This window comes from Antedon mediterranea, chromosome 11 (genome assembly GCF_964355755.1).
Source record: "Antedon mediterranea chromosome 11, ecAntMedi1.1, whole genome shotgun sequence".
Lineage (NCBI taxonomy): Eukaryota > Metazoa > Echinodermata > Crinoidea > Comatulida > Antedonidae > Antedon > Antedon mediterranea.
The window spans coordinates 19505898-19524279 of record NC_092680.1 but is presented as its reverse complement, the minus strand read 5'-3'; the positions used below and the strand labels follow the sequence as shown (position 1 = coordinate 19524279).

Below are 18382 nucleotides of genomic sequence, written 5' to 3'. Positions count from 1 at the left end.
AACGTGTCCATGGTGGCGGGGAGAATTACTAGGAGCAATTACTATATCCTACCAATGAATCGGTATTTTAAAATTTTCTTGATAATATTGTTATATATCTCGAATGTGGTAGCAAAAAAACATGAAAGTAAACTCTCTCTGGCGGGGAATTGAACCCCGGTCTTCCGTGTGACAGGCGGAGATACTCACCACTATACTACCAAGGAATCAGTTGATACACTTTTAGAATTTTTAAATTTTCTTGCAAAATTCATTTTCTTTTATTTCGAATATGGTAGCAAGAAATATATAAGTAAACTCTCCCTGGCGGGGAATTGAACCCCGGTCTTCCGCGTGACAGGCGGAGATACTCACCACTATACTACCAAGGAATCAGTTGATGAACTTTTAGAATTTTTAAATTTTTTTGTAAAATTCATTTTCTTTTATTTCGAATATGGTAGCAAAAAATATATAAGTAAACTCTCCCTGGCGGGGAATTGAACCCCGGTCTTCCGCGTGACAGGCGGAGATACTCACCACTATACTACCAAGGAATCAGTTGATGAACTTTTAGAATTTTTAAATTTTCTTGTAAAATTCATTTTCTTTTATTTCGAATATGGTAGCAAAAAATATATAAGTAAACTCTCCCTGGCGGGGAATTGAACCCCGGTCTTCCGCGTGACAGGCGGAGATACTCACCACTATAAGCCTACTATCAAGGAATCAGTTGATACATTTTTAGAATTTTTAAATTTTCTTGCAAAATTCATTTTCTTTTATTTCGAATGTGGTAGCAAAAAATATAAAAGTAAACTCTCCCTGGCGGGGAATTGAACCCCGGTCTTCCGCGTGACAGGCGGAGATACTCACCACTATACTACCAAGGAATTAGTTGATACACCATTAGAATTTTTAAATTTTCTTGCAAAATTAATTTTCTTTTATTTCGAATGTGGTAGCAAAAAAAATATAAAAGTAAACTCTCCCTGGCGGGGAATTGAACCCCGGTCTTCCGCGTGACAGGCGGAGATACTCACCACTATACTACCAAGGAATAAGTTGATACACTTTTAGAATGTTTTAAATTTTCTTGCAAAATTCATTTTCTTTTATTTCGAATGTGGTAGCAAAAAATATAAAAGTAAACTCTCCCTGGCGGGGAATTGAAAACCGGTCTTCCGCGTGATAGGCGGAGATACTCACCACTATACTACCAAGGAATCGGTTGATACATCTTTAGAATTTTGTAATCTTCTTGTAAAGATTCTTATATCTCGAATATGGTAGCAAAAAATATATAAATAAACTCTCCCTGGCGGGGAATTGAACCCCGGTCTTTCGCGTGACAGGCGGAGATACTCACCACTATACTACCAAGGAATCAGTTGATACACTTTTAGAATTTTTAAATTTTCTTGCAAAATTCATTTTCTTTTATTTCGAATGTGGTAGCAAAAAAATGTAAAAGTAAACTCTCCCTGGCGGGGAATTGAACCCCGGTCTTCCGCGTGACAGGCGGAGATACTCACCACTATACTACCAAGGAATCAGTTGATACACTTTTAGAATTTTTAAATTTTCTTGGAAAATTCATTTTCTTTTATTTCGAATGTGGTAGCAAAAAATATAAAAGTAAACTCTCCCTGGCGGGGAATTGAACCCCGGTCTTCCGCGTGACAGGCGGAGATACTCACCACTATACTACCAAGGAATCGGTTGATACACTTTTAGAATTTTAAAATTTTCTTGCAAAATTCATTTTCTTTTATTTCGAATATGTGGTAGCAAAAAATATAAAAGTAAACTCTCCCTGGCGGGGAATTGAACCCCGGTCTTCCGCGTGACAGGCGGAGATACTCACCACTATACTACCAAGGAATCGGTTGATACACTTTTAGAATGTTTTAATTTTCTTTTAAATTTTGTTATATCTCGAATATGGTAGCAAAAAATATAAAAGTAAACACTCCCTGGCAGGGAATTGAACCCCGGTCTTCCGCGTGACAGGCGGAGATACTCACCACTATACTACCAAGGAATCGGTTGATGCACTTTTAGAATTTTAAAATTTTCTTGCAAAATTCATTTTCTTATATTTCGAATGAATGTGGTAGCAAAAAATATAAAAGTCAACACTCCCTGGCGGGGAATTGAACCCCGGTCTTCCGCGTGACAGGCGGAGACACTCACCACTATACTACCAAGAAATCGGTTGATACACTTTTAGAATTTTAAAATTTTATTGAAAAATTCATTTTCTTTTATTTCGAATGTGGTAGCAAAAAATATAAAAGTAAATTCTCCCTGGCGGGGAATTGAACCCCGGTCTTCCGCGTGACAGGCGGAGATACTCACCACTATACTACCAAGGAATAAGTTGATACCCTTTTAGAATGTTTAAATTTTCTTGTAAAATTCATTTTCTTTTATTTCGAATGTGGTAGCAAAACATATAAAAGTAAACTCTCCCTGGCGGGGAATTGAACCGCGGTCTTCCGCGTGACAGGCGGAGATACTCACCACTATACTACCAAGGAATCAGTTGATACACTTTTAGAATTTTTAAATTTTCTTGTAAAATTCATTTTCTTTTATTTCGAATGTGGTAGCAAAATATTTAAAAGAAATCTCTCCCTGGCGGGGAATTGAACCCCGGTCTTTCGCGTGACAGGCGGAGATACTCACCACTATACTACCAAGGAATCGGATGATACACTTTTAGAATTTTTAAATTTTATTGGAAATATTTTTATATCTCGAATATGGTAGCAAAAAATATATAAGTAAACTCTCCCTGGCGGGGAATTGAACCCCGGTCTTCCGCGTGACAGGCGGAGATACTCACCACTATACTACCAAGGAATCGGATGATACACTTTTAGAATTTTTAAATTTTATTGGAAATATTCTTATATCTCGAATATGGTAGCAAAAAATATATAAGTAAACTCTCCCTGGCGGGGAATTGAACCCCGGTCTTCCGCGTGACAGGCGGAGATACTCACCACTATATTACCAAGGAATCAGTTGATACACTTTTAGAATTTTTAAATTTTATTGAAAAATTCATTTTCTTTTATTTCGAATGTGGTAGCAAAAAATATAAAAGTAAACTCTCCCTGGCGGGGAATTGAAAACCGGTCTTCCGCGTGATAGGCGGAGATACTCACCACTATACTACCAAGGAATCGGTTGATACACCATTAGAATTTTTAAATTTTCTTGCAAAATTCATTTTCTTTTATTTCGAATGTGGTAGCAAAAAAAATATAAAAGTAAACACTCGCTGGCGGGGAATTGAACCCCGGTCTTCCGCGTGACAGGCGGAGATACTCACCACTATACTACCAAGGAATCAGTTGATACACTTTTAGAATTTTTAAATTTTCTTGCAAAATTCATTTTCTTTTATTTCGAATGTGGTAGCAAAAAAAATATAAAAGTAAACTCTCCCTGGCGGGGAATTGAACCCCGGTCTTCCGCGTGACAGGCGGAGATACTCACCACTATACTACCAAGGAATCAGTTGATACACTTTTAGAATTTTTAAATTTTCTTGCAAAATTCATTTTCTTTTATTTCGAATATGGTAGCAAAAAATATAAAAGTAAACACTCCCTGGCGGGGAATTGAACCCCGGTCTTCCGCGTGACAGGCGGAGATACTAACCACTATACTACCAAGGAATCGGTTGATACACTTTTAGAATTTTTAAATTTTATTGGAAATATTCTTATATCTCGAATATGGTAGCAAAAAATATATAAGTAAACTCTCCCTGGCGGGGAATTGAACCCCGGTCTTCCGCGTGACAGGCGGAGATACTCACCACTATACTACCAAGGAATCAGTTGATACACTTTTAGAATTTTTAAATTTTCTTGCAAAATTCATTTTCTTTTATTTCGAATGTGGTAGCAAAAAAAATATAAAAGTAAACTCTCCCTGGCGGGGAATTGAACCCCGGTCTTCCGCGTGACAGGCGGAGATACTCACCACTATACTACCAAGGAATCGGTTGATACATCTTTAGAATTTTGTAATCTTCTTGTAAAGATTCTTATATCTCGAATATGGTAGCAAAAAATATATAAATAAACTCTCCCTGGCGGGGAATTGAACCCCGGTCTTCCGCGTGACAGGCGGAGATACTCACCACTATACTACCAAGGAATCAGTTGATACACTTTTAGAATTTTTAAATTTTCTTGCAAAATTCATTTTCTTTTATTTCGAATGTGGTAGCAAAAAAATATAAAAGTAAACTCTCCCTAGCGGGGAATTGAACCCCGGTCTTCCGCGTGACAGGCGGAGATACTTACCACTATACTACCAAGGAATCAGTTGATACACTTTTAGAATTTTTAAATTTTCTTGGAAAATTCATTTTCTTTTATTTCGAATGTGGTAGCAAAAAATATAAAAGTAAACTCTCCCTGGCGAGGAATTGAACCCCGGTCTTCCGCGTGACAGGCGGAGATACTCACCACTATACTACCAAGGAATCGGTTGATACACTTTTAGAATTTTTTAATTTTCTTTTAAATTTTGTTATATCTCGAATATGGTAGCAAAAAATATAAAAGTAAACACTCCCTGGCAGGGAATTGAACCCCGGTCTTCCGCGTGACAGGCGGAGATACTCACCACTATACTACCAAGGAATCGGTTGATGCACTTTTAGAATTTTAAAATTTTCTTGCAAAATTCATTTTCTTATATTTCGAATGAATGTGGTAGCAAAAAATATAAAAGTCAACACTCCCTGGCGGGGAATTGAACCCCGGTCTTCCGCGTGACAGGCGGAGACACTCACCACTATACTACCAAGGAATCGGTTGATACACTTTTAGAATTTTAAAATTTTATTGAAAAATTCATTTTCTTTTATTTCGAATGTGGTAGCAAAAAATATAAAAGTAAATTCTCCCTGGCGATGAATTGAACCCCGGTCTTCCGCGTGACAGGCGGAGATACTCACCACTATACTACCAAGGAATCAGTTGATACCCTTTTAGAATTTTTAAATTTTCTTGTAAAATTCATTTTCTTTTATTTCGAATGTGGTAGCAAAACATATAAAAGTAAACTCTCCCTGGCGGGGAATTGAACCGCGGTCTTCCGCGTGACAGGCGGAGATACTCACCACTATACTACCAAGGAATCAGTTGATACACTTTTAGAATTTTTAAATTTTCTTGTAAAATTCATTTTCTTTTATTTCGAATGTGGTAGCAAAATATTTAAAAGAAATCTCTCCCTGGCGGGGAATTGAACCCCGGTCTTCCGCGTGACAGGCGGAGATACTCACCACTATACTACCAAGGAATCGGATGATACACTTTTAGAATTTTTAAATTTTATTGGAAATATTCTTATATCTCGAATATGGTAGCAAAAAATATATAAGTAAACTCTCCCTGGCGGGGAATTGAACCCCGGTCTTCCGCGTGACAGGCGGAGATACTCACCACTATACTACCAAGGAATCGGATGATACACTTTTAGAATTTTTAAATTTTATTGTAAATTTCATTTTCTTTTATTTCGAATGTGGTAGCAAAAAATATAAAAGTAAACTCTCCCTGGCGGTGAATTGAACACCGGTCTTCCGCGTGACAGGCGGAGATACTCACCACTATACTACCAAGGAATCAGTTGATACACTTTTAGAATTTTTAAATTTTCTTGGAAAATTCATTTTCTTTTATTTCGAATGTGGTAGCAAAAAATATAAAAGTAAACTCTCCCTGGCGGGGAATTGAACCCCGGTCTTCCGCGTGACAGGCGGAGATACTCACCACTATACTACCAAGGAATCGGTTGATACACTTTTAGAATTTTTAGATTTTATTGGAAATATTCTTATATCTCGAATATGGTAGCAAAAAATATATAAGTAAACTCTCCCTGGCGGGGAATTGAACGCCGGTCTTCCGCGTGACAGGCGGAGATACTCACCACTATACTACCAAGGAATCGGATGATACACTTTTAGAATTTTTAAATTTTATTGTAAAATTCATTTTCTTTTATTTCGAATGTGGTAGCAAAAAATATAAAAGTAAACTCTCCCTGGCGGGGAATTGAACCCTGGTCTTCCGCGTGACAGGCGGAGATACTCACCACTATACTACCAAGGAATCAGTTCATACACTTTTAGAATTTTTAAATTTTCTTGTAAAATTCATTTTCTTTTATTTCGAATGTGGTAGCAAAATATTTAAAAGAAAACTCTCCCTGGCGGGGAATTGAACCCCGGTCTTCCGCGTGACAGGCGGAGATACTCACCACTATACTACCAAGGAATCGGATGATACACTTTTAGAATTTTTAAATTTTATTGTAAAATTCATTTTCTTTTATTTCGAATGTGGTAGCAAAAAATATAAAAGTAAACTCTCCCTGGCGGGGCATTGAACACCGGTCTTCCGCGTGACAGGCGGAGATACTCACCACTATACTACCAAGGAATCAGTTCATACACTTTTAGAATTTTTAAATTTTCTTGTAAAATTCATTTTCTTTTATTTCGAATGTGGTAGCAAAATATTTAAAAGAAAACTCTCCCTGGCGGGGAATTGAAGCCCGGTCTTCCGCGTGACAGGCGGAGATACTCACCACTATACTACCAAGGAATCAGTTGATACACTTTTAGAATTTTTAAATTTTCTTGCAAAATTCATTTTCTTTTATTTCGAATATGGTAGCAAAACATATAAAAGTAAACTCTCCTTGGCGGGGAATTGAACCCCGGTCTTCCGCGTGACAGGCGGAGATACTCACCACTATACTACTGTACCAAGGAATCAGTTGATACACTTTTATAATTTTTAAATTTTCTTGTAAAATTCATTTTCTTTTATTTCGAATATGGTAGCAAAACATATAAAAGTAAACTCTCCCTGGCGGTGAATTGAACACCGGTCTTCCGCGTGACAGGCGGAGATACTCACCACTATACTACCAAGGAATCAGTTGGTACACTTTTAGAATTTTTAAATTTTCTTGGAAAATTCATTTTCTTTTATTTCGAATGTGGTAGCAAAAAATATAAAAGTAAACTCTCCCTGGCGGGGAATTGAACCCCGGTCTTTCACGTGACAGGCGGAGATACTCACCACTATACTACCAAGGAATTTTTAAATTTTTAAATTTTTAAATTTTATTGGAAATATTCTTATATCTCGAATATGGTAGCAAAAAATATATAAGTAAACTCTCCCTGGCGGGGAATTGAACCCCGGTCTTCCGCGTGACAGGCGGAGATACTCACCACTATACTACCAAGGAATCGGTTGATACACTTTTAGAATTTTTAAATTTTATTGGAAATATTCTTATATCTCGAATATGGTAGCAAAAAATATATAAGTAAACTCTCCCTGGCTGGGAATTGAACCCCGGTCTTCCGCGTGACAGGCGGAGATACTCACCACTATACTACCAAGGAATCAGTTGATACACTTTTAGAATTTTTAAATTTTATTGTAAAATTCATTTTCTTTTATTTCGAATGTGGTAGCAAAAAATATAAAAGTAAACTCTCCCTGGCGGGGAATTGAACCCTGGTCTTCCGCGTGACAGGCGGAGATACTCACCACTATACTACCAAGGAATCAGTTCATACACTTTTAGAATTTTTAAATTTTCTTGTAAAATTCATTTTCTTTTATTTCGAATGTGGTAGCAAAATATTTAAAAGAAAACTCTCCCTGGCGGGGAATTGAACCCCGGTCTTCCGCGTGACAGGCGGAGATACTCACCACTATACTACCAAGGAATCGGATGATACACTTTTAGAATTTTTAAATTTTATTGTAAAATTCATTTTCTTTTATTTCGAATGTGGTAGCAAAAAATATAAAAGTAAACTCTCCCTGGAGGGGAATTGAACACCGGTCTTCCGCGTGACAGGCGGAGATACTCACCACTATACTACCAAGGAATCAGTTGATACACTTTTAGAATTTTTAAATTTTCTTGTAAAATTCATTTTCTTTTATTTCGAATGTGGTAGCAAAATATTTAAAAGAAAACTCTCCCTGGCGGGGAATTGAACCCCGGTCTTCCGCGTGACAGGCGGAGATACTCACCACTATACTACCAAGGAATCGGATGATACACTTTTAGAATTTTTAAATTTTCTTGCAAAATTCATTTTCTTTTATTTCGAATATGGTAGCAAAACATATAAAAGTAAACTCTCCTTGGCGGGGAATTGAACCCCGGTCTTCCGCGTGACAGGCGGAGATACTCACCACTATACTACTGTACCAAGGAATCAGTTGATACACTTTTAGAATTTTTAAATTTTCTTGTAAAATTCATTTTCTTTTATTTCGAATGTGGTAGCAAAATATTTAAAAGAAAACTCTCCCTGGCGGGGAATTGAACCCCGGTCTTCCGCGTGACAGGCGGAGATACTCACCACTATACTACCAAGGAATCAGTTGATACACTTTTAGAATTTTTAAATTTTCTTGCAAAATTCATTTTCTTTTATTTCGAATATGGTAGCAAAACATATAAAAGTAAACTCTCCTTGGCGGGGAATTGAACCCCGGTCTTCCGCGTGACAGGCGGAGATACTCACCACTATACTACCAAGGAATCAGTTCATACACTTTTAGAATTTTTAAATTTTCTTGTAAAATTCATTTTCTTTTATTTCGAATGTGGTAGCAAAATATTTAAAAGAAAACTCTCCCTGGCGGGGAATTGAACCCCGGTCTTCCGCGTGACAGGCGGAGATACTCACCACTATACTACCAAGGAATCAGTTGATACACTTTAAGAATTTTTAAATTTTCTTGCAAAATTCATTTTCTTTTATTTCGAATATGGTAGCAAAACATATAAAAGTAAACTCTCCTTGGCGGGGAATTGAACCCCGGTCTTCCGCGTGACAGGCGGAGATACTCACCACTATACTACTGTACCAAGGAATCAGTTGATACACTTTTAGAATTTTTAAATTTTTTTGTAAAATTCATTTTCTTTTATTTCGAATATGGTAGCAAAACATATAAAAGTAAACTCTCCCTGGCGGTGAATTGAACACCGGTCTTCCGCGTGACAGGCGGAGATACTCACCACTATACTACCAAGGAATCAGTTGATACACTTTTAGAATTTTTAAATTTTCTTGGAAAATTCATTTTCTTTTATTTCGAATGTGGTAGCAAAAAATATAAAAGTAAACTCTCCCTGGCGGGGAATTGAACCCCGGTCTTCCGCGTGACAGGCGGAGAGACTCACCACTATACTACCAAGGAATCGGTTGATACACTTTTAGAATTTTTAAATTTTATTGGAAATATTCTTATATCTCGAATATGGTAGCAAAAAATATATAAGTAAACTCTCCCTGGCGGGGAATTGAACCCCGGTCTTCCGCGTGACAGGCGGAGATACTCACCACTATACTACCAAGGAATCAGTTGATACACTTTTAGAATTTTTAAATTTTATTGTAAAATTCATTTTCTTTTATTTCGAATGTGGTAGCAAAAAATATAAAAGTAAACTCTCCCTGGCGGGGAATTGAACCCTGGTCTTCCGCGTGACAGGCGGAGATACTCACCACTATACTACCAAGGAATCAGTTGATACACTTTTAGAATTTTTAAATTTTATTGTAAATTTTCTTATATCTCGAATATGGTAGCAAAAAATATATAAATATACTCTCCCTGGCGGGGAATTGAACCCCGGTCTTCCGCGTGACAGGCGGAGATACTCACCACTATACTACCAAGGAATCAGTAGTTGATACACTTTTTAAATGTTCTTGGAAAATTCATTTTCTTTTATTTCGAATGTGGTAGCAAAAAAATATAAAAGTAAACTCTCCCTGGCGGGGAATTGAACCCCGGTCTTCCGCGTGACAGGCGGAGATACTCACCACTATACTACCAAGGAATCGGTTGATGCACTTTAAGAATTTTTTAATTTTCTTGCAAAATTCATTTTCTTTTATTTCGAATGTGGTAGCAAAAAATATATAAATAAACTCTCCCTGGCGGGGAATTGAACCCCGGTCTTTCGCGTGACAGGCGGAGACACTCACCACTATACTACACAGGAATCGGTTGATCCATTTGGTTGATGCACTTTTAGAATTTTAAAATTTTCTTACAAAATTAATGTTAAATAACATCTTTTTATTTAATTTTTTTTAAACCCGTATTTGATCTCGTAAATTTTATGTTTGCCGCCCTCAATTTTAAAATAAATTGAATTTATTTTTTCATCGCAGGTGTACGAAACGTTTGGTGCGTTGTTATACAATGGTTTTGCAGGTGTAGTGGGAAAGATGGAATTGTGCAGGTTGCTACATTGGTAGCGAAATGTCCGATTCATGCAAGATATTGTATTGTAATATGTTATGAAAAATAAACGTTTATGGTACTGTAGTTGGTGTGTATGGCCGCACCGTACGTCCCAGAATAAACGTGTTTTAAACAGATAGTTTGTCTCCGATGGTTTTTTATATGGGGTTAATGGAGAGTGAAATAAGATCAAATATATTCCTAGAAACTTTGCAAAGATGCCGATTTCTAGACCAATTTCGAAGCTTCTTAGACTAATTCCGCCGCCGGGATAGGCCTTATAGCCATATAGGCCTACGATGTAGAAAACCCCACCTAACATTTTGCAGTCGTGTCACGTCTGGAATTTTAACATTATCATAATTATCATAGGTGATTTTAGTAATAAGTGTAAGTATAAGTGCAATTCTGAGCTCTATTTTCATTATTAGCTCTGCTCCAACCATGGTGGGCTAGTACTGGAGACTTAATATTTAATTTCATATTTCAATGAATATGTGCACTTTCCGGGGACATTAAATAAGTATTTATCTTATTAAAATCACTTATATGGCTTGGAACTAATTTTTCTTTTGCATTACGGATGGATTAACCTATATTGAACATATCCAGTATCAAATATTTTTGAATTCCATAAGTATTTTTTCTCGATGTTTTTGTATGTGACTATTTCGCTGTGCTCCACCACTGGCGCCACATTGGATCCACTGGAGCACAGTGTTATTAACATACGAAACGATATTGACACTTAAATGACTCCAAATTAGGTCCACGTGAGCACAGTGTATTAACATACAAAAAGATATTGAAACTTCAGTGACATTATTTCTATTTTATAGGCCTATCACTGTTCTCCACTCTGGCGCCAAGTTAGGTCCACTTGAGCACAGTGTATTGACATACGAAAAGATATTGAAATTAAAGTGACTTTATTTATATTTTATATATATTGGGTCCACTTGAGCACAGTGTATTAACATACAAAACGATATTACCAGTAGGCTAGTAGGACCAACTTCGAAATTGGATTAATCTGCCATCGGGCTAGGCCTAGGCATGAAGCCGCTTTTTTAAAGTAGAGAAAACCGCACATAAAACTTTAAAGTCGAATCTGGTTAGTTGAACTGTTAACATTATCATAATTATCGTAGGTGATTATTGTAATTGTTTTATGAATTGTACAAATATGAATTACGGGCTCCTCTAGGGTGTAGGCCTATTCAATATCATATGACATTAAATAGTAAGGGAAAATCGGTTTATTTATAAATTCATTACATTCTCGATAATCAATCAATATACGCCCTATAACTATGTAGTTTAAACATGAACAAAACATCCATAAATATAAACAGTTGTACCGTAGGCCTACTTCTCGGTTGATTGTAGTTATATATATGGAATTTGCAAAAACAATTAGTCGTACCTGTATGTACATAACCATACATTCATCTGCTTGGAAAGTCATACGGTATTGAACCAAAAGAAGTCGAAGAGCTGCGCTTAATTAAAAACATAAATTAAAGTTCATCTTTGGAATAATCCATTCTTTTATTTCAATAATAATAAATACAGTATCTATTTTTTTTGAATATCATATTCTAAACCAAAGAACTTTACAATGATATACGGCAGTATGTTTTCCGAGGTATTAGATCTTTAACTACTGTATTTCATTCTCCATGTTTTGTATCATTGTCGTTTTGAAAATGTGTAAAATTTAATTTCTATATTATATTTTCTTTTGTAGAAATGGACCAGTCCATAATTTTTCCATGCACAAGGATGGTCCGTCGCGTACCATGACGTCACGACCTTAGTCTAGACAGAGAGTAGTCTTACTTTTAGTTCATCTCCGTTCCGTGTCCGCTTGCTAACCTCAGCGGTGAGCGGAAGACACTTATATATTAGCTTTCTTTTGGTAAGTTTGCATACTTTCATTATTATTTAAATTAAAAAGTAGCTGCATGTGACATTAATGCTATTCCCATTTAGGTAGTTAATTGTTCTGGAACCAACCCTTCTCTGCTCTCTGTGGTGTGTACTACCTCTTCACCCGTGTCGTCTCTCGCCGTTTGTGGCCTTGAACATACCGTCCAGGCCAGGGCGTTCATCCTTGTCATGCATGCTGTGCTGCTACTACACACTAGCTGCATGCGCAAGAAGAGGGAGTGTGGATGACAAGTACATGACCATGCGGCCATTGCATTTTTGGGTTTGTTGCTCTCAGTAGCAGCAAGCTAATTTCTATCTATTTTGTACATGAATAAACGTCGTGCAGATCGAAATTGTAGATATAACTTTCACCTAATCTGCAATGGTGCCCTCAGACGTTGCTATGCCTAGCTTGTCGGAGGCCTAGCTAGTCTGGCCTACAAGCTAGGCCTACCTGTATTGTAGCCTAGCCTAGGCCTAGCTAGCAATCAGCGGATACAGTCGATGAGCTAGGGTAGGAAGGCCCGATGACCTCAAAATACTTGGGCTAGGCCTAGTTTTGTTTCTGTATGATATGATGAAGAGCAAAAGCATGGACAAGAACTAGTCTAGCCTATCTATATATGCCTATGCCTAGTGTAGTGACAGTGTGTATTATACAGTATAGGGTAAATGTACCAATTTGCGGTTAGGTAACGGTCAAATCATTATTACATTAAATGTGTTATAGTTGCAAGTGAATACAACAATTGTCAATTATTAATAATGTATCCTTTATTAAAATACATACACAAATAAACAATGGCCACTTAATTAATAATAATTCGTTAAATACTAAGGACAGCCGATGTACCAAACGGCGGTAACTGTGCACCAGTTTGCGGTACCCAATTTGCGGTAATGCCTTTAATTGATACGCCGCTTGAGTCTGGTCACGTGACTGTTATATGTTTACATTTACATATTTAATGTGATAATACTGAAAAAATATTAATTAAAAACCAACCTACCGGGTTTTTCTTCTACATCCCATAATAGTAAGAAAATCGTACAATGGACTAGTCCAGGGCTCGCAGAATCGCTTGCCCGACGTCCCGCGGCAACCAAATAAATACGTCGGGCAACTAAAATCTAACATGTCATGTCCCGACGGGCAACCTCTTAAAATCACCGAAAATGTCCACGATGTTTTACAGGGGTTGTGAAAAACTGTAACAATGAAAATAATAGTCGCGCACGAACAAATTCTCTTGACGTCGAGACCAGTGTAGTGTTTGTTAAGTAAATGTATGGATCGGAATTCGGTGGTATGGAACGTTATCTCCAGGAGCCAAAACATGTGTTTCTATGCAGTCGGGCGTATCAAGTCGTTGCGTATAGAGTTTCCAGGTCTGTCATATAGCAAGCGGTCTCTTGCGGCATCCATTGATCGCGAAATAGGAAGCGTTGAACTCTCGGCTTTTAACTTATTTGAAGTTATTATACCAGGGAGTTTCTAAGGTCGTGTTCGTACGGTGGTTAAAATAAGCGCTTAATTTCACCCATGCCTCGGGTTATAAATTGAGCGTTGTTCGTACTTGAAATATTTAACCGCTTAAATGCTTAATCGACGAATCACAAACCGGAAATTACGTTTTAAGGTCAGTTGTCTTTACAACCTAACGACCCCATTTTCGCACGCTAGTTTCGTGTTGTATATTTTTTACTCGCGATCTTTCTTTACAATAACAATTACTTGCTACCTTTTACACTGCTTATCCTTGCGACAAACCTTATGCCTCTTAACGCCGATAATCCTGCCGAAATATGCCTTCTCCTGACGACCATTATTTTACTCATTGACGAAGAATTTGAGCCCAATGTTACACGACGGAAACACCACCGACCAGCGGCTCCCCGACCAGCTAGGCCTACTAAGCGGTCTACACCAACAAGGACAGCACCAGCTGACGATCGCTCTCGAAGCGTGTATGGAAGAGCTTCGTAGGAGAAATGACGGGCCTAGGCAGCGAACGTTTGTCAAAATTTGACACATTGCCTCTATTGGAGATTTATTATCCTCGAAGGCCGAGTATAATTGGATTATCGCTGAAATAACCTGCAAATTTGGTGAACATTTTACCTCGAATTTTTTGTAGCCTGAGGCAAAAGTTAATTGGGCCACGCGAACGGAAATCGGGAATAAGCTGGTATTTTCAACCCCTACGAACAGGCCCTAATTAACAACTCCCTAGTTATACTATAAACCAAATAAAATAGGGGCTAGTATGTTTTTGTTTTTCTCAATTATCGACATCATTTTACGGTGGTAATAAAATCTGAATCTACTACTTACCGTATTTTCCGGAGTATAGGTCGAGACTTTGTGGGAAAATTTTAATTGCAAAATCGGGGTGTCGACTTATACTCCGACCATGCGATTTTTGAAAAAAATCAAGCCGAAAAAATTCGTTCAAAAGCCGTCAGCTGTCAAGGCCTAGCAAGGTCAGTGGCCTATCATCAATCACTCACAGGAGTTTTCAATTTAATAATACCTACATTGTACAAAATAATACAACTCCAACAAGTACTGGTACAAGTACTATTATTATATAACACAGATTAATTTTGATGTTTATATTTAATACGCTTTTATTAAAATAATTAAGAATAAATAGTTTTCGTTTGTGTTTCATATGCTTCTTCGTATTCACTCGCGAAAACATCGTAACACACCACAAACGAACTACACGATGTTGGAATGTCCATGCAGCATGTTTGTTATTGCGCGATATTTTCATCTATACACATGCGCAGTTTGTTTGTTTGTTCGTAATTACAATTACTGCGCATGTCTATTCATAAAATAAATTCTCCTCAGTCCGGCGCGTGTACATTTACAGATAACGCGATTTACAACTACTCGCCTGTACAATTTAATAAGCCTCCTAACGAAAAACTCGTTTTAATTTATTCGAGTGACGCGAAAAAACATCGCTGATGGCAAGTACTGTAACGCTACATCGCTGTCATTTATTATAGGCTGGCGAAGACGGCGGCGAAGCCGTTGTGATTTATTACGTCCGTCCGATATTGATTAGGCCTACACTTTAATAATTGTAATAAACAAACAACCACATTTCATACATTTCTAGCCTTCTTTGAACTTTAAAGTAAGTTGTGTTATTAGCCGATTTTGGGGGTCGACTTATATTCAGGTCATACCAAAATCAACGATATTCTAGGTCAAAGTTGGGGGTCGATTTATACTTGGGGTCGACCTATACTCCGGAAAATACGGTAGTATTAATTATGTGGCCTACAGCCTGATAGTAGATTAGGCCTATGTTTAATTACATTCATGTTATGTATTTTGTGTGTAATAAATAATTTGCTGAATTACTGTAATTATTGTTCAAATGTACAGTTGTATTGAAAATACAGTATATTATTAAATTATAATAGATACGTAATTTTAATTGTCTGTGCCAAATAGGCGGCGGCCGATGTTTTTAACACAGGCAAGTAGGCCTACCATTTTTTTTATAAATATTACAGAATATAAATTTAATAGGCCTAATAATTTATTTAATAAATACATTGAATACTTAAATAGTTACAGTATATTTTTTATTATCAACATTGAAAATAATACACTTCTTCGGGTATCGCCGCCGAGAGTTGAACTTTCAAAAACTCCAACTTGGCGGAGCACGTGGTTTTCACCACAATTCGGCACAGTTCCCTTGTGTTGTTTTCAATCACCAACTTGTGCGAGCAGATGGTTGTTTTTATCCAACCTGTGCGAGCTTCTACTGAAACAACAAGTAAACTTCCACAAGCCCGCACTCTCCGCACACCATACCCCATGTGCTCCTACTACGTACGGCAGCTGCTGTGAGGTTTTTTGCTATACGCATGCGTATTGTTTCACGTCACGTAGACGGACGTCAGTTGATGTTTGTTTTTTTTTCTTCTCTATGATTTCAACGCGTTACAAGCTCATCACCTTCATAAGTACTTTGTTTAAACTTTTTAGGCCTAGGAGGCCTACATTTCTATAGGCAATATTTTAGATATATCTATTAAATAATTGTAAGATAATTAGTGCCATGTCTAGGCCACTACATTTTAAATATCGCAAAATAGCTTGATTTCGGAATTTCATTGCACAATAGAAGCAAAACGTTTTTGCTCCCAAAGTAAACCCACGTGAATTCATTCACGAAACGGAACACATCTTCGATCGATGACAAACAATGCCGTGCAACGAAGCGTAACCAACAGAAATAACATAGCGTTTTCAAGGGATTTCAGGACACCATGTTAATTAAAACAATCGCAACTCTTGTACGGAGGATCGTATGAGAAAATAAATTACTGTCATCAGTGTGTAATTGAAAAAAATTGAAAAATTGTTTTCACTACTTTAAAATCCATCGAAAAAAACACCACAGTGTATTAAGCATAGGCGTTTTTCACCGACGTTTTTTCCCAAATATTTTAGGATTCTGCGAGCCCTGTAGTCCATGAGGTATTTTATTTATTAAGGTATTGTGAAATGCAGTTTGTAGGTATATCACGTCACCATGTGACTTACCTACATGTAAGTGGAGGGTACCCCCTTTCTTCAGTTCGTGCTAAAGACGTGAAATTTTCCACATGGGGTCAAGAGGTCATTCATTGTTTTGATGGCTAGAGATGAAATAGCTTAGGGAATTATAAAATAAACGATTGTAACTTTGAAAGAATATATTAAAGGTACTACTAACATAAAACATAATTAATAGTTGTGAATAAATAATAAACTAGAAAGCCACTCCGAGAGTTCAAATCTAGTTATTTTATGATATTACTTACACTTTTACAGTAAATTAATTCTAGTTGATAGTAAATTGTGTTCAGTTGATTTACTATCCAGACCTTTTATCTGCTTTATGAGGGCCTATGTTAATTCAGTACATTTCTAAAAATGGTAGGCTACAAAAATACTGTTTATTATTTTTTTTAAAAATATATGGACATGTCTAGAAAGACTAAATAAACACCTTGTTGAAAAATGTATGTTTAAGGTTTTTCATAACTCAAGTTGTAAACAACTTGCAAATAATCAGCAACACCTGGATGAAATGCCATCACCCCTGCCCCTTAGGATGACTGACATGCTGATTCAGCATGGCTCTCAAGTATGGAGCGTCCATAATTACTACGGAAATTCGGCTCAATTACGGACATACAGAAATGGAGATAAATATTACATATTATTGCTTCAATACGTCGTTGCGTTGCTAGTGGGAACCACACTTTATGTAAAGCCCACATGAATCCATCCAGCTTGTGGAAAGAGGGTCATTAACCATTTAAAGTCCTATGTAAAGACCACAATGCATGCATCCAGCTTTTGGGAAGAGAGGGCCAATGTTTAACCATAGCAAGGAGTCCTTCCTTATGTAAGGACCACAACGCATCCATCCAGCTTGTGTAAAGAGGGCCAATGTTTAACCATAGCAAGGAGTCCTTCCTTAAGTAAAGACCACAACGCATCTATCCACGCAGCTTGTGGAAAGAGGGCCAATGTTTAACCATAGCAAGGAGTCCTTCCTTATGTAAAGACCACAACGCATCTATCCACGCAGCTTGTGTAAAGAGGGCCAATGTTTAACCATAGCAAGGAGTCCTTCCTTATGTAAAGACCACAACGCATCTATCCACGCAGCTTGTGGAAAGAGGGCCAATGTTTAACCATAGCAAGGAGTCCTTCCTTATGTAAAGACCACAACGCATCTATCCACGCAGCTTGTGTAAAGAGGGCCAATGTTTAACCATAGCAAGGAGTCCTTCCTTATGTAAAGACCACAACGCATCTATCCACGCAGCTTGTGGAAAGAGGGCCAATGTTTAACCATAGCAAGGAGTCCTTCCTTATGTAAAGACCACAACGCATCTATCCACGCAGCTTGTGTAAAGAGGGCCAATGTTTAACCATAGCAAGGAGTCCTTCCTTATGTAAAGATCACAACGCATCTATCCACGCAGCTTGTGGAAAGAGGGCCAATGTTCTTTATGTAGCAAACAATACATCAATCTATCAAGGTTGATGAAATAGGGCCAAATTATATTAAAAATTATTTTTTTAAAAGCTATGAACA

General features: G+C 37.3%; 1 protein-coding gene and 50 non-coding genes across 52 annotated transcripts in view; 1 reads left to right on the top strand and 50 right to left on the bottom strand.

Moving 5' to 3' along the window:
* Positions 1–299: 299 nt before the first annotated feature.
* On the bottom strand, positions 300–371 carry Trnad-guc (transfer RNA aspartic acid (anticodon GUC)). The gene has a single exon. It is a non-coding gene; the product is annotated as a tRNA-Asp (tRNA).
* A 93-nt stretch (positions 372–464) lies between these two features.
* Positions 465–536, bottom strand: Trnad-guc (transfer RNA aspartic acid (anticodon GUC)). Its single transcript has one exon. It is a non-coding gene; the product is annotated as a tRNA-Asp (tRNA).
* Positions 537–800: 264 nt separating this feature from the next.
* On the bottom strand, positions 801–872 carry Trnad-guc (transfer RNA aspartic acid (anticodon GUC)). Its single transcript has one exon. It is a non-coding gene; the product is annotated as a tRNA-Asp (tRNA).
* A 95-nt stretch (positions 873–967) lies between these two features.
* On the bottom strand, positions 968–1039 carry Trnad-guc (transfer RNA aspartic acid (anticodon GUC)). The gene has a single exon. It is a non-coding gene; the product is annotated as a tRNA-Asp (tRNA).
* Positions 1040–1293: 254 nt separating this feature from the next.
* Positions 1294–1365, bottom strand: Trnad-guc (transfer RNA aspartic acid (anticodon GUC)). The gene has a single exon. It is a non-coding gene; the product is annotated as a tRNA-Asp (tRNA).
* Positions 1366–1459: 94 nt separating this feature from the next.
* On the bottom strand, positions 1460–1531 carry Trnad-guc (transfer RNA aspartic acid (anticodon GUC)). The gene has a single exon. It is a non-coding gene; the product is annotated as a tRNA-Asp (tRNA).
* Positions 1532–1624: 93 nt separating this feature from the next.
* Positions 1625–1696, bottom strand: Trnad-guc (transfer RNA aspartic acid (anticodon GUC)). The gene has a single exon. It is a non-coding gene; the product is annotated as a tRNA-Asp (tRNA).
* A 95-nt stretch (positions 1697–1791) lies between these two features.
* On the bottom strand, positions 1792–1863 carry Trnad-guc (transfer RNA aspartic acid (anticodon GUC)). The gene has a single exon. It is a non-coding gene; the product is annotated as a tRNA-Asp (tRNA).
* An 88-nt stretch (positions 1864–1951) lies between these two features.
* Trnad-guc (transfer RNA aspartic acid (anticodon GUC)) lies at positions 1952–2023 on the bottom strand. The gene has a single exon. It is a non-coding gene; the product is annotated as a tRNA-Asp (tRNA).
* A 97-nt stretch (positions 2024–2120) lies between these two features.
* Trnad-guc (transfer RNA aspartic acid (anticodon GUC)) lies at positions 2121–2192 on the bottom strand. The gene has a single exon. It is a non-coding gene; the product is annotated as a tRNA-Asp (tRNA).
* A 93-nt stretch (positions 2193–2285) lies between these two features.
* On the bottom strand, positions 2286–2357 carry Trnad-guc (transfer RNA aspartic acid (anticodon GUC)). Its single transcript has one exon. It is a non-coding gene; the product is annotated as a tRNA-Asp (tRNA).
* A 93-nt stretch (positions 2358–2450) lies between these two features.
* On the bottom strand, positions 2451–2522 carry Trnad-guc (transfer RNA aspartic acid (anticodon GUC)). The gene has a single exon. It is a non-coding gene; the product is annotated as a tRNA-Asp (tRNA).
* Positions 2523–2615: 93 nt separating this feature from the next.
* Positions 2616–2687, bottom strand: Trnad-guc (transfer RNA aspartic acid (anticodon GUC)). The gene has a single exon. It is a non-coding gene; the product is annotated as a tRNA-Asp (tRNA).
* An 88-nt stretch (positions 2688–2775) lies between these two features.
* Trnad-guc (transfer RNA aspartic acid (anticodon GUC)) lies at positions 2776–2847 on the bottom strand. The gene has a single exon. It is a non-coding gene; the product is annotated as a tRNA-Asp (tRNA).
* Positions 2848–2935: 88 nt separating this feature from the next.
* Positions 2936–3007, bottom strand: Trnad-guc (transfer RNA aspartic acid (anticodon GUC)). The gene has a single exon. It is a non-coding gene; the product is annotated as a tRNA-Asp (tRNA).
* Positions 3008–3267: 260 nt separating this feature from the next.
* Positions 3268–3339, bottom strand: Trnad-guc (transfer RNA aspartic acid (anticodon GUC)). Its single transcript has one exon. It is a non-coding gene; the product is annotated as a tRNA-Asp (tRNA).
* A 95-nt stretch (positions 3340–3434) lies between these two features.
* Positions 3435–3506, bottom strand: Trnad-guc (transfer RNA aspartic acid (anticodon GUC)). Its single transcript has one exon. It is a non-coding gene; the product is annotated as a tRNA-Asp (tRNA).
* Positions 3507–3599: 93 nt separating this feature from the next.
* Positions 3600–3671, bottom strand: Trnad-guc (transfer RNA aspartic acid (anticodon GUC)). Its single transcript has one exon. It is a non-coding gene; the product is annotated as a tRNA-Asp (tRNA).
* An 88-nt stretch (positions 3672–3759) lies between these two features.
* Positions 3760–3831, bottom strand: Trnad-guc (transfer RNA aspartic acid (anticodon GUC)). The gene has a single exon. It is a non-coding gene; the product is annotated as a tRNA-Asp (tRNA).
* Positions 3832–3926: 95 nt separating this feature from the next.
* Positions 3927–3998, bottom strand: Trnad-guc (transfer RNA aspartic acid (anticodon GUC)). Its single transcript has one exon. It is a non-coding gene; the product is annotated as a tRNA-Asp (tRNA).
* An 88-nt stretch (positions 3999–4086) lies between these two features.
* On the bottom strand, positions 4087–4158 carry Trnad-guc (transfer RNA aspartic acid (anticodon GUC)). The gene has a single exon. It is a non-coding gene; the product is annotated as a tRNA-Asp (tRNA).
* Positions 4159–4252: 94 nt separating this feature from the next.
* On the bottom strand, positions 4253–4324 carry Trnad-guc (transfer RNA aspartic acid (anticodon GUC)). The gene has a single exon. It is a non-coding gene; the product is annotated as a tRNA-Asp (tRNA).
* A 93-nt stretch (positions 4325–4417) lies between these two features.
* Trnad-guc (transfer RNA aspartic acid (anticodon GUC)) lies at positions 4418–4489 on the bottom strand. The gene has a single exon. It is a non-coding gene; the product is annotated as a tRNA-Asp (tRNA).
* Positions 4490–4577: 88 nt separating this feature from the next.
* Positions 4578–4649, bottom strand: Trnad-guc (transfer RNA aspartic acid (anticodon GUC)). The gene has a single exon. It is a non-coding gene; the product is annotated as a tRNA-Asp (tRNA).
* Positions 4650–4746: 97 nt separating this feature from the next.
* Positions 4747–4818, bottom strand: Trnad-guc (transfer RNA aspartic acid (anticodon GUC)). The gene has a single exon. It is a non-coding gene; the product is annotated as a tRNA-Asp (tRNA).
* Positions 4819–5076: 258 nt separating this feature from the next.
* Positions 5077–5148, bottom strand: Trnad-guc (transfer RNA aspartic acid (anticodon GUC)). Its single transcript has one exon. It is a non-coding gene; the product is annotated as a tRNA-Asp (tRNA).
* Positions 5149–5241: 93 nt separating this feature from the next.
* On the bottom strand, positions 5242–5313 carry Trnad-guc (transfer RNA aspartic acid (anticodon GUC)). The gene has a single exon. It is a non-coding gene; the product is annotated as a tRNA-Asp (tRNA).
* Positions 5314–5401: 88 nt separating this feature from the next.
* Trnad-guc (transfer RNA aspartic acid (anticodon GUC)) lies at positions 5402–5473 on the bottom strand. Its single transcript has one exon. It is a non-coding gene; the product is annotated as a tRNA-Asp (tRNA).
* A 93-nt stretch (positions 5474–5566) lies between these two features.
* Positions 5567–5638, bottom strand: Trnad-guc (transfer RNA aspartic acid (anticodon GUC)). Its single transcript has one exon. It is a non-coding gene; the product is annotated as a tRNA-Asp (tRNA).
* Positions 5639–5731: 93 nt separating this feature from the next.
* On the bottom strand, positions 5732–5803 carry Trnad-guc (transfer RNA aspartic acid (anticodon GUC)). The gene has a single exon. It is a non-coding gene; the product is annotated as a tRNA-Asp (tRNA).
* An 88-nt stretch (positions 5804–5891) lies between these two features.
* On the bottom strand, positions 5892–5963 carry Trnad-guc (transfer RNA aspartic acid (anticodon GUC)). Its single transcript has one exon. It is a non-coding gene; the product is annotated as a tRNA-Asp (tRNA).
* Positions 5964–6056: 93 nt separating this feature from the next.
* On the bottom strand, positions 6057–6128 carry Trnad-guc (transfer RNA aspartic acid (anticodon GUC)). The gene has a single exon. It is a non-coding gene; the product is annotated as a tRNA-Asp (tRNA).
* A 93-nt stretch (positions 6129–6221) lies between these two features.
* On the bottom strand, positions 6222–6293 carry Trnad-guc (transfer RNA aspartic acid (anticodon GUC)). The gene has a single exon. It is a non-coding gene; the product is annotated as a tRNA-Asp (tRNA).
* A 258-nt stretch (positions 6294–6551) lies between these two features.
* Positions 6552–6623, bottom strand: Trnad-guc (transfer RNA aspartic acid (anticodon GUC)). Its single transcript has one exon. It is a non-coding gene; the product is annotated as a tRNA-Asp (tRNA).
* Positions 6624–6886: 263 nt separating this feature from the next.
* Trnad-guc (transfer RNA aspartic acid (anticodon GUC)) lies at positions 6887–6958 on the bottom strand. The gene has a single exon. It is a non-coding gene; the product is annotated as a tRNA-Asp (tRNA).
* Positions 6959–7051: 93 nt separating this feature from the next.
* On the bottom strand, positions 7052–7123 carry Trnad-guc (transfer RNA aspartic acid (anticodon GUC)). Its single transcript has one exon. It is a non-coding gene; the product is annotated as a tRNA-Asp (tRNA).
* Positions 7124–7206: 83 nt separating this feature from the next.
* Trnad-guc (transfer RNA aspartic acid (anticodon GUC)) lies at positions 7207–7278 on the bottom strand. The gene has a single exon. It is a non-coding gene; the product is annotated as a tRNA-Asp (tRNA).
* Positions 7279–7366: 88 nt separating this feature from the next.
* Positions 7367–7438, bottom strand: Trnad-guc (transfer RNA aspartic acid (anticodon GUC)). Its single transcript has one exon. It is a non-coding gene; the product is annotated as a tRNA-Asp (tRNA).
* Positions 7439–7531: 93 nt separating this feature from the next.
* Positions 7532–7603, bottom strand: Trnad-guc (transfer RNA aspartic acid (anticodon GUC)). Its single transcript has one exon. It is a non-coding gene; the product is annotated as a tRNA-Asp (tRNA).
* Positions 7604–7696: 93 nt separating this feature from the next.
* On the bottom strand, positions 7697–7768 carry Trnad-guc (transfer RNA aspartic acid (anticodon GUC)). Its single transcript has one exon. It is a non-coding gene; the product is annotated as a tRNA-Asp (tRNA).
* A 258-nt stretch (positions 7769–8026) lies between these two features.
* Positions 8027–8098, bottom strand: Trnad-guc (transfer RNA aspartic acid (anticodon GUC)). The gene has a single exon. It is a non-coding gene; the product is annotated as a tRNA-Asp (tRNA).
* A 263-nt stretch (positions 8099–8361) lies between these two features.
* Trnad-guc (transfer RNA aspartic acid (anticodon GUC)) lies at positions 8362–8433 on the bottom strand. The gene has a single exon. It is a non-coding gene; the product is annotated as a tRNA-Asp (tRNA).
* A 93-nt stretch (positions 8434–8526) lies between these two features.
* Positions 8527–8598, bottom strand: Trnad-guc (transfer RNA aspartic acid (anticodon GUC)). Its single transcript has one exon. It is a non-coding gene; the product is annotated as a tRNA-Asp (tRNA).
* A 93-nt stretch (positions 8599–8691) lies between these two features.
* Trnad-guc (transfer RNA aspartic acid (anticodon GUC)) lies at positions 8692–8763 on the bottom strand. Its single transcript has one exon. It is a non-coding gene; the product is annotated as a tRNA-Asp (tRNA).
* A 263-nt stretch (positions 8764–9026) lies between these two features.
* Positions 9027–9098, bottom strand: Trnad-guc (transfer RNA aspartic acid (anticodon GUC)). The gene has a single exon. It is a non-coding gene; the product is annotated as a tRNA-Asp (tRNA).
* A 93-nt stretch (positions 9099–9191) lies between these two features.
* On the bottom strand, positions 9192–9263 carry Trnad-guc (transfer RNA aspartic acid (anticodon GUC)). Its single transcript has one exon. It is a non-coding gene; the product is annotated as a tRNA-Asp (tRNA).
* An 88-nt stretch (positions 9264–9351) lies between these two features.
* On the bottom strand, positions 9352–9423 carry Trnad-guc (transfer RNA aspartic acid (anticodon GUC)). The gene has a single exon. It is a non-coding gene; the product is annotated as a tRNA-Asp (tRNA).
* Positions 9424–9516: 93 nt separating this feature from the next.
* On the bottom strand, positions 9517–9588 carry Trnad-guc (transfer RNA aspartic acid (anticodon GUC)). Its single transcript has one exon. It is a non-coding gene; the product is annotated as a tRNA-Asp (tRNA).
* An 88-nt stretch (positions 9589–9676) lies between these two features.
* On the bottom strand, positions 9677–9748 carry Trnad-guc (transfer RNA aspartic acid (anticodon GUC)). The gene has a single exon. It is a non-coding gene; the product is annotated as a tRNA-Asp (tRNA).
* An 89-nt stretch (positions 9749–9837) lies between these two features.
* On the bottom strand, positions 9838–9909 carry Trnad-guc (transfer RNA aspartic acid (anticodon GUC)). The gene has a single exon. It is a non-coding gene; the product is annotated as a tRNA-Asp (tRNA).
* A 2274-nt stretch (positions 9910–12183) lies between these two features.
* LOC140062408 (GREB1-like protein) overlaps positions 12184–18382 on the top strand; it is a 64263-nt gene continuing 58064 nt past the window's right edge. The window contains exon 1 of one of the 2 annotated variants that reach the window (XM_072108616.1): positions 12184–12240. The gene's annotated coding sequence lies outside the window, so the exon portion shown is untranslated. Of the gene's footprint in view, positions 12241–12425; positions 12535–18382 lie in introns of those variants that run through there. The other variant, XM_072108617.1, reaches the window with a different exon arrangement.